At 47.8% G+C, this 13,914-nt stretch overlaps 1 protein-coding gene and 2 non-coding genes across 3 annotated transcripts in view; all 3 read right to left on the bottom strand.

The window, feature by feature from the left end:
* Positions 1 to 13,914, bottom strand: part of LOC137350408 (histone H2A-like) — a 163,331-nt gene that overhangs the window by 45,425 nt on the left and 103,992 nt on the right. The window lies entirely within an intron of this gene.
* Positions 5,575 to 5,657, bottom strand: trnal-cag (transfer RNA leucine (anticodon CAG)). The gene has a single exon. It is a non-coding gene; the product is annotated as a tRNA-Leu (tRNA).
* Positions 9,393 to 9,475, bottom strand: trnal-uaa (transfer RNA leucine (anticodon UAA)). The gene has a single exon. It is a non-coding gene; the product is annotated as a tRNA-Leu (tRNA).

Consider the following 13,914-nt stretch of genomic DNA (forward strand, 5'->3'; position numbering starts at 1 on the left):
TCCAGGTCCCTGAATGAATGAGCTGAAACTGATCAGTTTCACAAACCCTGTCAGTTTCAGTGCTGGAAACACCGTCTCGGGGGAAATAACATCACAAGTGGGTCTGGTTCCAGTGACCGATTTAACGGCTGCTGCAAAACTCCCGGATTCCCTCATTGCAGCGAAATCATTTTGAAATTCTATGAAAACAATGAGTGATTCTGGAGGAGTGATGTGGCTTTTCACTGAGGGTATGTGTGGACTGGGGAAATAACTAACTGTAGAGCCTCGGGCACTGTTTACACAGCCCGTTTAGAAAATTAAATCCACTGCACATCCTTGCTACAAATGAAATGTCAAATTTGGGGATTCTAGTTTTGTATCTCGAACACAGCACAGATTTATTCCAGACAGTTCTAAACAGCCTATCCCAGCTCCCGTTTCCAGGTCACTGCTCTCTCTGTGAGGCGGTGGGTGCCTCTTAGAAGAGCCTTTGTTGTGTTTGCTGGAAAGGGTCGAGTTGTTCAGCCGCTGAATCCGCAGAGAGTGCGGCCCTGCCGTTTCAGAGCGTACACCACATCCATGGCAGTGACCGTCTTGCACTTGGCGTGTTCAGTGTAGGTGACAGCATCCCTGATCACATTCTCCAGGAAAACCTTCAACACCCCGCGAGTCTCCTCATAGATCAAACCCGAGATCCGCTTGATCCCGCCACGGCGAGCCAGGCGGCGGATTGCTGGTTTGGTGATGCCCTGGATATTATCAGGAAGCACTTTGCGGTGCCGCTTTGCTCCGCCTTTGCCCAGTCCTTTCCCTCCTTTACCTCTGCCAGACTTTCTTTTATTAATTTCCAAAATATACTTTATTCATAAAAATCTGTAAAAAAAAAATACATTACAAAACAGTTCCCAAAAGCACCAAGTCAAACAATACAAAGAGTGCAAAGGAGATCAGTTTCCTTCAATACAGGAGTGAGTTGCCTCACAACCCTTCCATTTCATTGTCATGCCATGTACATTTTACAGCAAACAAATATTTTCTGGCTACAGTTCGAGTGGTTTCCCATGGATCCAGCTCCTCAGTTCAGCTTGGTGAGGGGACCTTACACTGTGGTCTTTCCACATTGAGCCTTTGCTGCGGCTGCCCCAAGTTTTAGTGCGTCCCTCAGCACGTAGTCCTGGACCTTGGAATGTGCCAGTCTGCAACATTCGGTCATGGACAACTCTTTGCGCTGGAAGACCAGCAAGTTTCGGGCAGACCAAAGAGCGTCTTTCAACGAATTGATAGTCCTCCAGCAGCAGTTGATGTTTATCTCGGTGTGCGTCCCTGGGAACAGCCCATAGAGCACAGACTCCTGTGCTACAGAGCTGCTTGGGATGAACCTCGACAAAAACCACTGCATCTCTTCCACACCTGCTTTGCAAAGACACATTCCAGAAAGAGGTGGGCAACGTCTCTTTTCCACCACAGCCACCTCGAGGGCCGCGTGTGGATGGGGTGAGACTTCGGGTGTGCAGGAAGGATCTGACAGGGAGGGCTCTTCTCACCATCAGCCAGGCTACATCTTGGTGCTTGTTTGAAAGTTCTGGTGATGAGGCATTCTGCCAAATGACTTTGGACTTCTGCTCAGGGGACCATCCGACAGGATCCACCATCTCCTTTTCCCGTCGGGCCTTGAGGATATTCCGTGCAGACCACTGCCTGATGGATTGGTGGTCAAAGGTGTTTTTCCACAGAAACTTTTCCATGAAGGATAGGCAGTACGGCACAGTCCAACTTGATGGAGCATTCCGCGGCAATATGACCAGCCCATCCTTTGCAACACTGGGGACAGATAGAACCACAGCACGTAGTGACACTTGAAGTTTGCAAACTGGGGATCTACACACAGCTTGATGCAGCCGCACACAAAGGTAGCCATAAGGATGAAGGCGACGTTGGGTACATTTTTCCCGCCCTTATCCAGAGGTTTGAACATCGTGTCACTCCGGACTCGGATCATTTTGGATCCCCAGATGAAGCGGAAAATGGCTCAGGTGATCGCCACAGCGCAGGAATGCGGTATGGGCCAGACCAGCACCACGTACAGCAATGTGAGCGCCTCGCACCTGATGACCAGGTTCTTACCCATAATGGAGAGAGATCGCTGCTCCCACATGCTCAGCTTATGTTGTACCTTGGCTACTCGCTGCTTCCAGGTTTTGGTGCACGTCTCAGCCCTTCCAAACCATATCCCCAGCACCTTCAGGTAATCTGACCTAACGGTGAAGGGGACAAAGGATCGGTCAGCCGAGTTCCCAAAGAACATGGCCTCGCTCTTGCCGTGTTTAACATTGGCTCCCAAAGCCAGTTCGAGCTGGTCGCAGATGCTCATCACTCTGCGCACAGACAGTGGATCCGAGCATAAAAAGGCGACGTCATCCATGTACAGGGAGGTTTTAACCTGAGTGCCTCCGCTGCCTGGGATTGTCACCCCTCTGATGCTCGCATTCTTCCTAATAGACTCAGCAAAGTGTTCAATACTGCAAACAAACAAGACAGGGAAGAGAGGACAGCCCTGTCTGACTCCAGATTGGATCGGGAAACTTTCTGATTCCCACCCATTGATTGAGACTGCACTACTGATGTTTGTGTAGAGTAGTTTGATCCAATTGCAGATTCCCTCCCCAAACCCCATTTTGGAATGCACATCCATCATGTAAGTGTGCGATATCCTGTCAAAAGCCTTCTCCTGGTCCAGGCTGATGAGGCAGGTGTCCACCCTCCTGTCCCGTACACAGGTGATCATATCCCTGAGTAGCGCAAAGCTATCAGAGATTGTCCTGCCTGGTATAGTATAGGTCTGATCAGGGTGAATCACCAACTCCAGAGCAGACTTGAATCGACTGGCTATGTCTTTTGACAGAATCTTGTAGTCAGCATTAAGCAGAAATTGGGCCACCAATTTCTGATTTCTGTCCTCTCCCCCTTCTGCTTGTCGATGAGGGTGATGATGCCTTTCCTCATGGATTCTAACATGCTGCCAGCCTGGAGCATACTCTTGTTTACTGGCAGACATGTTGATTCTTTCCTCAAATCAGTGCACAATAAAAGAGACTGATTCTGTCAGGCTCCTTTTTATACAGGCCACCTGGACCTGGCTGAGAAAGGCAGAGTGAGAGCAGGGAGGGGAGGAGACAAGAGTGAAGATTAAACAGAGAGCTAGATGGAGGAGACACCCAGAGTGACAGACAGAGAGAGAACGGCCCCTCATCTTTCAGCTCCACCTCCAGTTTCCTCCGGGCTGCCAATTTCAAACCCTTTATTAACAGTAGAACCAAAACCCAGCTCTCCACACAAACCCTTCCAGACTCGGCCTTCATAGTCAAGGCTTTCCAGAAAGCCGGAGCTTTTAAATATGGTCCCGATGCAATTAACACTCAGTAATATTCCCACCTAAACACAGTCCATTCTATACTAAGAAACCTCCTCAGTAACATCACCATTTCCTCACACATCCGCTTCCTGCAGTTTACAAACACCTTACTGCAGCTGTTTGGGGAATCTCCTGTGTTAAGATTGGAGTTGGAAAGCGGCCTTTACCCGGCAGTGTTATCGTCTCACACTGAATCTGCTAGACATCCTGTTCTCTTTATTGCGAGAGAGAAAGCACGGATTTAGGAAATGTTCATTTGAAATGATCTCTATTGAGAACGAGCCCGGCCGTGGGACAGGTATTCCAGTGCAAAGAGCTGTCCATGACCGAGTGTTGCAGACTGGCACATTGCAACGTCCAAGACTATGTGCTGTGGGACGGCATTAAAGCTTGGGGAAGCCACCATGGAGACTCAATGGGGAAAGGCTGCAGTCTGAGGCCCTAGTAGGCCATAGTACAGTGAGGGGCTGGAACCTGTGTAAAACCCCTCGGGCTGTTTGCACCAGAGAATGTTTGATGTGTAATGTAAATACTGTAAATATAACCTGTGCAGGCAGGGATAGTGAGATACATCATGTACATTATTGAAGGAAACTGATCTGTATTGTACCTTATGTAATATTAAATTTGAACTGCTTTGCAATGTAATTGCACAAATTATATGAATAAAATACATATTGTGCAAAAGAAAGCAGCTTTCCTGTCAACACACACCTTGTCTCAGGGCACAACTTTCCTGTGATCTTGTCATACCCAACTTCGCTCTATATCTTCTGACACACACACTTTACAGTCTGTCATTTCCAAAAACAAGCATTCTAAAATCAAAAGACCTTTTGTTTATTTCTCCTTTCTTTTCATTTCTCCTCTATTCTTCTCAATCACTCCCTTCAACAGTCCTATTCAGATCAAGGTGGAATGTGAATAGTGTCACAACTCACCTGACACTATTATTACCCTTCTTTTCTCTTGTCTCATTCAATGGGAAAGTTTTATTCACCAGTCTGTTGCTGTTTTACACTCTTGCCATACCATCTGGTATTGCATCCATCTGAATTCTGTGCTTTCATGGCCTTACATATCTTTTCCTCTTCTGGATGATTTGTTTGCTTCAGTTCCATTCAACCAGGCTGGACCACAGGGAAGCTTAGAACCTTTGCCTTGGACGGGTCCACGTTGATCCATTACATTCAGAATCACCTCCTTGAAATAACTCCATAGTACAACTACAGTAACCACACAGAATCTGCTTCAAACACTCCTCCACATTTTATCTGTTCTGACCGTCAACACCTCCAGCTCTTTTGTTTAAGTGGAACCCATCAGGTGTGTATGGGCTCCTTCTATTCTGAAAGCTGTAGCACTGGTTCAGGGAATTCAGCCCTGTTTCTCTACTCGAAAGGATCAGCCATGCTTGATCTGCCTCGTATTTTGCTTTTATTGCAACGTTACAAGACCTCCAATCCTCTGGCACCACACCTGTATCCAGTGAGGGATTGGAAAATTATGGTCAGACCTTCCACTATTTCTTAAAAGCAAAATACTGCGGATGCTGGAAATCTGAAACAAAAACAAGAAATGCCGGATTCACTCAGCAGGTCTGGCAGCATCTGTGGAAAGAGAAGCAGAGTTAACGTTTCGGGTCAGTGACCCTTCTTCGGAACTTCGGAGTTCCGAAGAAGGGTCACTGACCCAAAACGTTAACTCTGCTTCTCTTTCCACAGATGCTGCCAGACCTGCTGAGTGAATCCGGCATTTCTTGTTTTTGTTCCACTATTTCTTCCCTGGCTTCTTTCAACAGCCTGGGGTACATTTCATCTGGTCCTGATAATTTATCCACATTCAAGGATGCTCATCCCATTAAGACTTCCTCTCTCCTTAGGTTATCACGTCCAATACTTCACACTCCTCCTCCTTAATAACAATATCTGCATCACCCTCTCATTCGGGAAAACAGTAAAGTATTCATTAAGGATATTGGCAACATCTTCCACCCCGATACAAAGGTTATATTTTTGATCTTTTATGTGCCCTGCTGTTTGTTTAGTTGCCTCTTACTCTAATGTTTTAATGCAACATCTTTGGGTCCATTGTTATTTTGTTTGTCCATGTTCTTTCCTGCTTTTTCTTTGCTTTTTGCCGCTGCTCCCAAACGCCTCCAGTTCAGTCAAAACACAACTTGTCAGAAGTGGGATTCGAACCCACGCCTCCAGTGGAGACTGCGACCTGAACGCAGCGCCTTAGACCGCTCGGCCATCCTGACTGCCTGCGATGTACTATCAATGCTAAGGAAATTATTCATTCTTTGTGAAAGTATTTGTGAGATTGTGGAAATGTCTGGAAGAGGAAAGACCAGCGGGAAAGTTCGGGCCAAGGCCAAGTCTCACTCCTCCCGGGCTGGACTGCAGTTCCCGGTGGGCCGTGTTCACAGGCTCCTGAGAAAGGGTAACTATGCTGAGCGTGTGGGTGCCGGAGCCCCGGTCGATCTGGCTGCTGTGCTCGAGTATCTGACCGCTGAAATCCTCGAGCTGGCCGGTAACGCGGCCCGGGACAACAAGAAGACCCGCATCATCCCCAGACACCTGCAGCTGGCCGTCCACAACGACGAGGAGCTCAACAAGCTGCTGGGAGGGGTGACCATCGCTCAGGGCGGGGTGCTGCCTAATATCCAGGCCGTGCTGCTGCCTAAGAAAACCAGCACTCAAGAGCTCCCAGAAAAAGTAAAGCGGCCAAAATGTCATCTAATAAACCAAAGGCTCTTTTCAGAGCCACTCACAGTCTCTGTGAAAGGGCTGGTTACTGTCAGGAGGGAGTCAGTGATGGAGTTATTGTAACAGTGGATTGACCTGTTTCACATCTGTCCAGGTGTGTTTTCAGTTCCCTCTCTGGATTTCGCTCTGTTTCTCTGCTCACACATCTCCCCCTCCAGTTAAGTGAAGAAGTGAACTACAGGGTGTCAGAATCAACAATTTATTAAATCCCGCTGCCTTCGATTTGATAAATCCCGAGATTATCCCGGTACATTAACGGGAACTGGTTCGGAGCTGATGAATTAATTTAATAATGGAAGTGTCCGGGTTAATTCTCTGTTTTTCATTTGGACAGTTTGAATTGTGTTTTTTTTTTCTCTCTGGTGATCTGAGCGCCGCTTCTCAATGAGAATCTGCTCCCGGAACAGAGTAAATGCAGGAAGGAAGAGGCCATTCTCGGGCTGTGTGTTTCTCTCCTAACCTGATCTGTTTAGACCGCACTGTTCCCAGAGGACGGAATCAGTGAGAGTTGTGCACACACAGGAGCTGAGTCCATTGCAGCGCTTTAATATGTGCCTTCTCCCCGGCCCTCCCTATTCTCCGGACACAGAGCTGTCTGTTTCCCCCGGCGGCGGGATAGAGTCGGGGATTCTCTCCCCGCAGTGTCAGGGTCTGCAGCCCCGGGGAACTGGCGGTTTCAGTCAGAGTGACCGAGCTGCCTTACATATCCTGTGTACTAATCTCCAATGGATTCAAATATTAGTGAACTCATTGGGTAATGTTTGTAAATAACCCTCATGTGAACGGACCCGGCTCCATTAATGCCTTCCAAATAAAACTGGGATCCATTTCTTTTCCCCAAATGCCAGCTAACGGATCCCAGGAGCGGGGTTGAGATTGTGCTGAGCAGCAATGAGTCTCCGGTAATGCTGCTTTCTAAATTCCAGATCAGCTCTCAGTCCGACAGGCCTTTCGGGAAAGTGATGTGACAAAACAGAAACCATGTGGCCGCCCCTCCAATCTAATGGGTTTGATGATGAACAGAGATGGCAGCTCTTTCCTTTGCTGATTTGGTGGCTCTGAAAAGAGCCCTTGTTACACTTGTTACTGAAGCTGGGTTTTAGGTGCGTTCCCCGCGGATGCGGCGGGCCAGCTGGATGTCTTTGGCCATGATGGACCGGGATCATTCTGGTGAATCTGCTCATTTTCCGGCAGAAGCATCAGTCGCTGTTTGAACTGTTTAAAGTCAGTGGTGTATTAGCAGCCAGAAAGTGAAGGGCAGTTCATTGCTCCCTGCAGCATTATCCGCCTCTTTCAGGAGAAAGGATCAGAAACCGCTCGTTTCTGTCAGTCCCCGAGAAGCCTGTGAGAAGCGGTTAGTCGCTAATTTGTTCCTTTTACAGAGAGGAAGCTGATATTTGTCCCGTTTTAAATTGCTGAACCGGACCTTCCTCCCGTCGCTTACAGTTAACAGATTGACAAATGAAAACGATTCCTAAAATCGCGTCAGGATTTTGTGACGGTAAATACAGTAAAACAGAACATAAAATGAGAGGTTTTAAAATTGTTGCCTGAAAATTGAAATTTTCCATCACTTCAATTCCTTCCTGCTCTGGAATTGCCAGGCTTTTTCCAATTGGAAAATCTAAGCCAATGAGAACTTCTATTTACTTATATGTGATTCTCCTATTGGTTAAGAATTGGATTGAGAAGCGGGTGACCAATCAGAGACAGAGTCAAACTGCGGGGATTCCAGGCCCCCAGTAACTGAGCTGAAACTGTTCAGATTGACAAACCCTGGCAGTAGCTTCACACATTAGACACTTCACACTGAGTCATTCAAGGGCTGGTGTGAGAGAAGCTTCAGATCCTGTCATTACTCTCTGACTCATTATTCATCTCGAACCAAACAATTAGTAAATGTGAAGCAGTGAAGAGACTTTTCATTCTCACTGCAGAATGTGTCATCTGGGGAAATAAGGAACTATTATTTTCGGAGATTCCAGGTACGTTCCTCCCTGAACAAATCCATTCCTAACATTCCCGATCACAGCCTATCCCAGCTCCTGTTGTCACCCGACTCCAGCTGAATTGGAGAAACTCATGTGTTGGGGTTTGAGTTGTGAGGTGGGGTTTCTCCGCCAGTGTTACTGTCTTACAAACTCTCCCCCTGAATTTGTGAACTGAGACTGCACCGAACACATCCCCAGTTAGAGTGAGGGCCGGACATCCCTTTGTTTTATGACAGAGAGTGGGGAAAGGGCTGGGTGGAGGGGAGTCACCAGGGATCCTGGATTTACTCCATGTGGAATCTGCAGACGGGGCCTGGACAGGGATCATTTGATCAGGGGATCAGCTCTTTCCTGAGAGATGTGGGTGGCTCTGAGAAGAGCCTTTGTGTTCAGATGTTTACAAGTTTCCCGCGCTTTCACTTCTTTCCAGACCCTGCTTTCTGAGACTTCGCTGCTTTCGGCTTGACCTTGCTCTTCCATGTCTGCACTTTCTTCAGCGCCTTTCCGCCCGCCGCACTCTTGCCTTTTTTGACCTTCTTCGCAGGAGACTTTTTCTGAAGCGCTGCTTTCTTCACCGCCTTATTTGGCGTTGCCGCCGCCTTGCTGCTCGTTTTCTTGGCTGTTACTTTCTTTGTTGTCACTTTCTTGTCTGCTGGTTTCTTCACTAAAGATTTCTTGTCTGCTGGTTTCTTCACTGAAGATTTCTTGTCTGCTGGTTTCTTCACTAAAGATTTCTTGGCTGCTGGTTTCTTCACCTTCTTTCCCACTTTTCCCTGGGTTTTCCTTCTTGCTGATTTTGAAGGAGCCGGAGGCGCCCTGTCCCTTGCTCTGCACCAGGGAGCCTTTGTTCACATTCCTCTTGATACTTTGCTTGATCTGGGTCTTGAGCTTCTCCTGAGCGGTGGCAGACCTGCAAGGAATCAACTACCAGCTAGCGTATAAAGCGAGACCAAGGCTCAGGGCCTTCAGTGACCTGGAGGGGAGTCGGAGAGGCAGCGGATCCTGTGAGGAACCACAATCCAGGAAGGATGAGAAGGTCATTGTCAGGGTACAGAGGAGATTAAGTTAAAGATTTACCAGTTTATAAGCAAGCGCAGAGCCAAGGAACGGTGCTGGGGCAGATCAAATAATAGGAAGCTGTCATCAGTTGGAAGGCAAGAGTGATTAAATGACAGAAGAGATGATGGTGCAAGGCAAAAGTCAGGGAAAGAATAAATAACATTTTGTAAGCACAGATACCAGGAGTGGGGTTTGAACCCACGCAAACATATGTCTACTGGATCTTAAGTCCAATGCGTTAACCACTCGGCCATCCTGGTACATTAATCCACCACTGAAAATGAAATTTAATGTGATCCGGGTGCCATCTGGCCTTTTACAATAGAAAGTTATGACTCCTCTCCCATGCTAAATTGGACCCTTCATTATTTATGAACCTCAATCGGATCACCCCTCAGTCTAGGTTTCTCTAAGGTGTAGGGTCCCAACTCTTTTAGTCTAACTTGATAACCAAGATGTCTTATACTGGGAATTCGTCGAATGTCTCTCCTCTGTACCCTTTCCAAAGCTTCAATATCACCCATCATGTGAGGAGACCAAGACTGGGTACAATATTCCAAGTGAGTCCTGACCAAGGTTTCATAAAAGGACAAATTCGGGACATCTCAGATACTGAAGGAGTCCGTGTCCAGAAGCAGCAAGACCTGGACAACATTCAGACTTGGGCTGCTAAGTGGCAAGTAACATTCACACCACATAAGTACCAGGCAATGACCATCTCCAACAAGAGAGAATGTAACCATCTCCCTTTGACGATCAACAGCATTACCATCGCTGAATCACCCCCACCATCAACATCCTGGGGGTTACCATTGACAAAAGCTTAACTGGACCATTCATATACATACTCTGGCTACAAGAGTAAATCAGATAGTGGGAATTCTGTGATGAGTAACTCAGCTCAATGCACGTGGTGAAATGCTCATTAGGAGAGCTGGAGAAATGGACTGGTCAGGTGGGCAGAAAAGTGGCAAATGGAACTCAACTTGGAGAAGTGTGAGGTGATGCCTTTGGTGAGGTCAAACACAGCAAAGGAATACACAATTAATGGGTGAATGCTGAGAGGTGTAGAGGAAGTGAGGGACCTTGAAGTGAATGTCCACAAATCCCTGAAAGTAGCAGGACAGGTTGATAAGTTGGTTGAGAAGGCTTATGGAATCCTTTCCTTTATTAGCCGATGTATAGAATATAAGAGCAGGGAGGTTATGCTGGAACTGTATCAATCATTAGTTAGGCCACAACTTGAGTTCTGTGTGCAGTTCTGGTCACCTCATTCCAGAAAGGATGTAATTGCACTAGAGAGGTTACAGAGGAGATTTACGAGGATGTTGCCAGCTCTGGAAAAATGCAGCGATGAGGAAAGATTGGATCAGCTGGGGTTGAATAGAGGAGGCTGAGGGGAGATTTGATTGAAATGTACAAAATTGTGAGGGGTCTGGATAGAATGGATGGGAAGGGTCTATTTACCTTAGTAGGGAGGTCAGTGACTAGGGGGCATAGATTTAAAGTGATGTGTTGAACAATTAGAGGGGAGATGAGGAAAGGTTTTTTCACCCAGAGGGCTGTGGGAGTCTGGAACTCACTGCCTGTAAGGGTAGCTGAGGCAGAAACCCTCAACTCATTTAAAAGGTGTCTGGATGTGCACCTCAAGTACCTGAACCTGCAGGGCTACGGTCCAAATGCTGGGCAATGGGATTCAGCTGGGTGGCTCGTTTTTTGGCCTGCCTGTGCTGTAAACTTTCTATGTTCTATGATTCTATGCAGACACAATGGGCCGAATGGCCTCCTTCTGCACTGCAATAATTTTGTGATTTTTGACTCTCCAAAACTTGTCAACCATCTACAAGGCACAAACCAGGATGAGTGCAGCACCAACAATACTCTAGAAACTCGACACTGTCCAGGACAAAGCAGCCGCCTTGATTGTCACCCCATTCACCACCTTAAACATTCACTCCCTTCATCACTGACGCACAGTGGCAGTAGTGTGTACCATCTACCAGATGCACTGCTGCAACTCCCCAAGGCTCCGCAGACAGCACCTTCCAAACCGAAGACCTCCACCACCTTGAAGGACAAGGGCTGCAGATGCATGGAAACACCACCATGTGCAAGCTCCCCTCCAAGTCACACACCATCTGATCTGCAAATATATCGCTGTTCATGCACTGATGCTGGGTCAAAATCCTGGATCTCCCTTCCTAACAGCACTGTGGGTGTACCTACACCACATGGAGTGCAGCAATTCGAGAAGGGAGCTCACCGCCACCTTGTCAAGGACAATTAGGGATGGGTAACAAATTCTGGCCTTGCCAGTGTCGCTCACATCCCATGAAAGAATATGCCTCATTTTATACTCAATTGTCCTCTGAATGCAACCCAACCCTCTATTTGCTCCAACTATCACTTCACAGCATTGCTGCTGTACCTTTAGAGATCTGTGCACTAGAACATCCAGATCTCTGCTCAAAATTATTTTCTTTTTTCCACCTGCTTTAATGTTTTTCCCTGAAGGGTGTATGAATGTTGAGCATTCGCCCTGTCCACATGAATAACACTGCACTTACCCAAATTAAACATCATTTACCAGTCATGAACCCAATCTCCCAACACATTAAGATCAGCCTGAAACAGTCGAGTATCGTCTACAGTCTAAACACTCGCACAGATCTTCAAATCATCTGTCAATTTACAGATGGTGCCCCCTACACCTACATCCAGATCATTAATAAAAATAATAAAGAGCAACAGTCCCAACACCGATCCCTGTGAGATACCATTGGTGACTGGTCTCCAAACAGATCCAGATCCATCTGTAACTACTTTCTGCCTACGTCGTGCCAGTCAGTTCCCAATCCAGATCAATATATTACCACTGATACCAGGGACTTTAATCTTATAGAGAAGCCTCTTGTGTGGAACCTTATCAAAATCTTTTGACTGAGATCTGCTAACTGAACACAGGCCGGGGATGAGGCCTTGGCCTGTCCTGCTTTGTGTGTGGGTCTCAGGACCACACAAGGTGAGATCAGCTCACTGAGCACAGGCCCATCCTGCTCTATATGGTGCTCAGTACCTCACCAAATGAGAATAACTAACACACCACAGGCCATGGAGCCTCGGCCCATCCTTCCCTGATTGCGGTTCAGTGCCAACCAGGTAAGATCAGCTAATTCAGCACAGGCCGGAGATGGAAGCTGGATCTTTCCTGCTCTGGGGACTCCGTACCATACCAGGTGCGATGAAGTAAAATACCACAGGCCGGGGATGGAGCCTGAGATTTCCCTGTTCTGTGTGGGGCTCTGTACAACAACGTGTGAGAAGAACTATCATCCCTCAGGCTGAGGAAGGAGCCTGGGCCCATTCTGTTCTGTGTGGCTCCTACCACACTGAGTGGGATCAGTTAACACAACACAGGCCATGAATACAACCAGGCCCTTTCCTGCTCCGTGTGGCTCAGTATCACACCAGGTGGCATCAGCTAACACAGCACAGGCTGGGGCTGGGGCTGGAGCCTGGGCCCGCCCTGCTCTGTGGGCTCAGTAACAACCCGTAAGATGAACTTTTTTCAAAAGACTTCAGTGTATTTATCTCTGTCCAACACTCTGAGGCAGCTTTCTGTGTTTATAAAGAGTGTAATTTATTGACTGGTCTCTTGGATCAAACAGGGTAACAGACAGAGGTCTGTGTGCAGAGGGTTTGGGGGTGAGCTCTGATTCCTAACCCTTTCTGGATTGTGAGGAATAAAGAATGAATGAGAGAGAGAGAATATGGGAGAAGGGATGATGGAAGAATTTGTCCGTGAACCTGATTAAAAGTGGCTCAAACGCAAGATAATATTAAGATATCAAGAGCAGAACATTAACATAATCTGAGTTCCGCGATCTGGTCGGGTCCCATTCCCCTGAAGTGAGGAATGAACGGGTGGGGAAATTCCGCCTGGAGTTATATTTGTCTCCAATGAAGATGAGTTCACAGTGAGGCTGGAATAGCTCAGTTGGGAGAACACTAGATTGAAGAACCAGGATACAATCAATGGTTTCATCAGTTTTAATTTGGTGTCTCCTTCATTTTAAGTAGAGAGAATCAGAGGGGAGATTTTCCACTCTTGACCCCATGGGCTGAATTTTAAACTAACGGTGCGGCTCTCGGCAGAGGCACCGGAAGTGGGTGTCGTCACCACACGAGTGAAATGTGGCCGACCGACCCCGATCACGGAGCAGCCGACCAATTAATGAAGGGGAGGCGTGGGGCCCATGTAAACAAGGACCAGAGGTAGGGAACGAGGCACCGATGGCACCGACATCTGACACAACGGCAGGTGCTGGCACCATATTGAAAGGGCTGCCAGACCTGCATTCACTGCTGCCTGGTTTAAAGGAGTGTCTTCCTGAGAGCCCTCTGCTGCCCCAGGTCCCGTTCTGCTGCCTCTGCTGCCCCAGGACCCATTCTGCTGCCTCTGCTGTCCCAGAACCCGTTCTGCTGCCTCTGCTGCCCCAGGTCCCGTTCTGCTGTCCCAGGACCCGTTCTGCTGCCCCAAGACCCGTTCTGCTGCCTCTGATGCCCCAGGACCCGTTCTGCTGCCTCTGCCGCTCCAGGACCCGTTCTGCTGCATCTGCTGCCCCAGGATCCGTTCTGCTGCCCCAAGACCTGTTCTGCTGCCTCTGATGCCCCAGGACCCGTTCTGCTGCCCCAGGAC

Source organism: Heterodontus francisci, chromosome 35 (genome assembly GCF_036365525.1).
Source record: "Heterodontus francisci isolate sHetFra1 chromosome 35, sHetFra1.hap1, whole genome shotgun sequence".
Lineage (NCBI taxonomy): Eukaryota > Metazoa > Chordata > Chondrichthyes > Heterodontiformes > Heterodontidae > Heterodontus > Heterodontus francisci.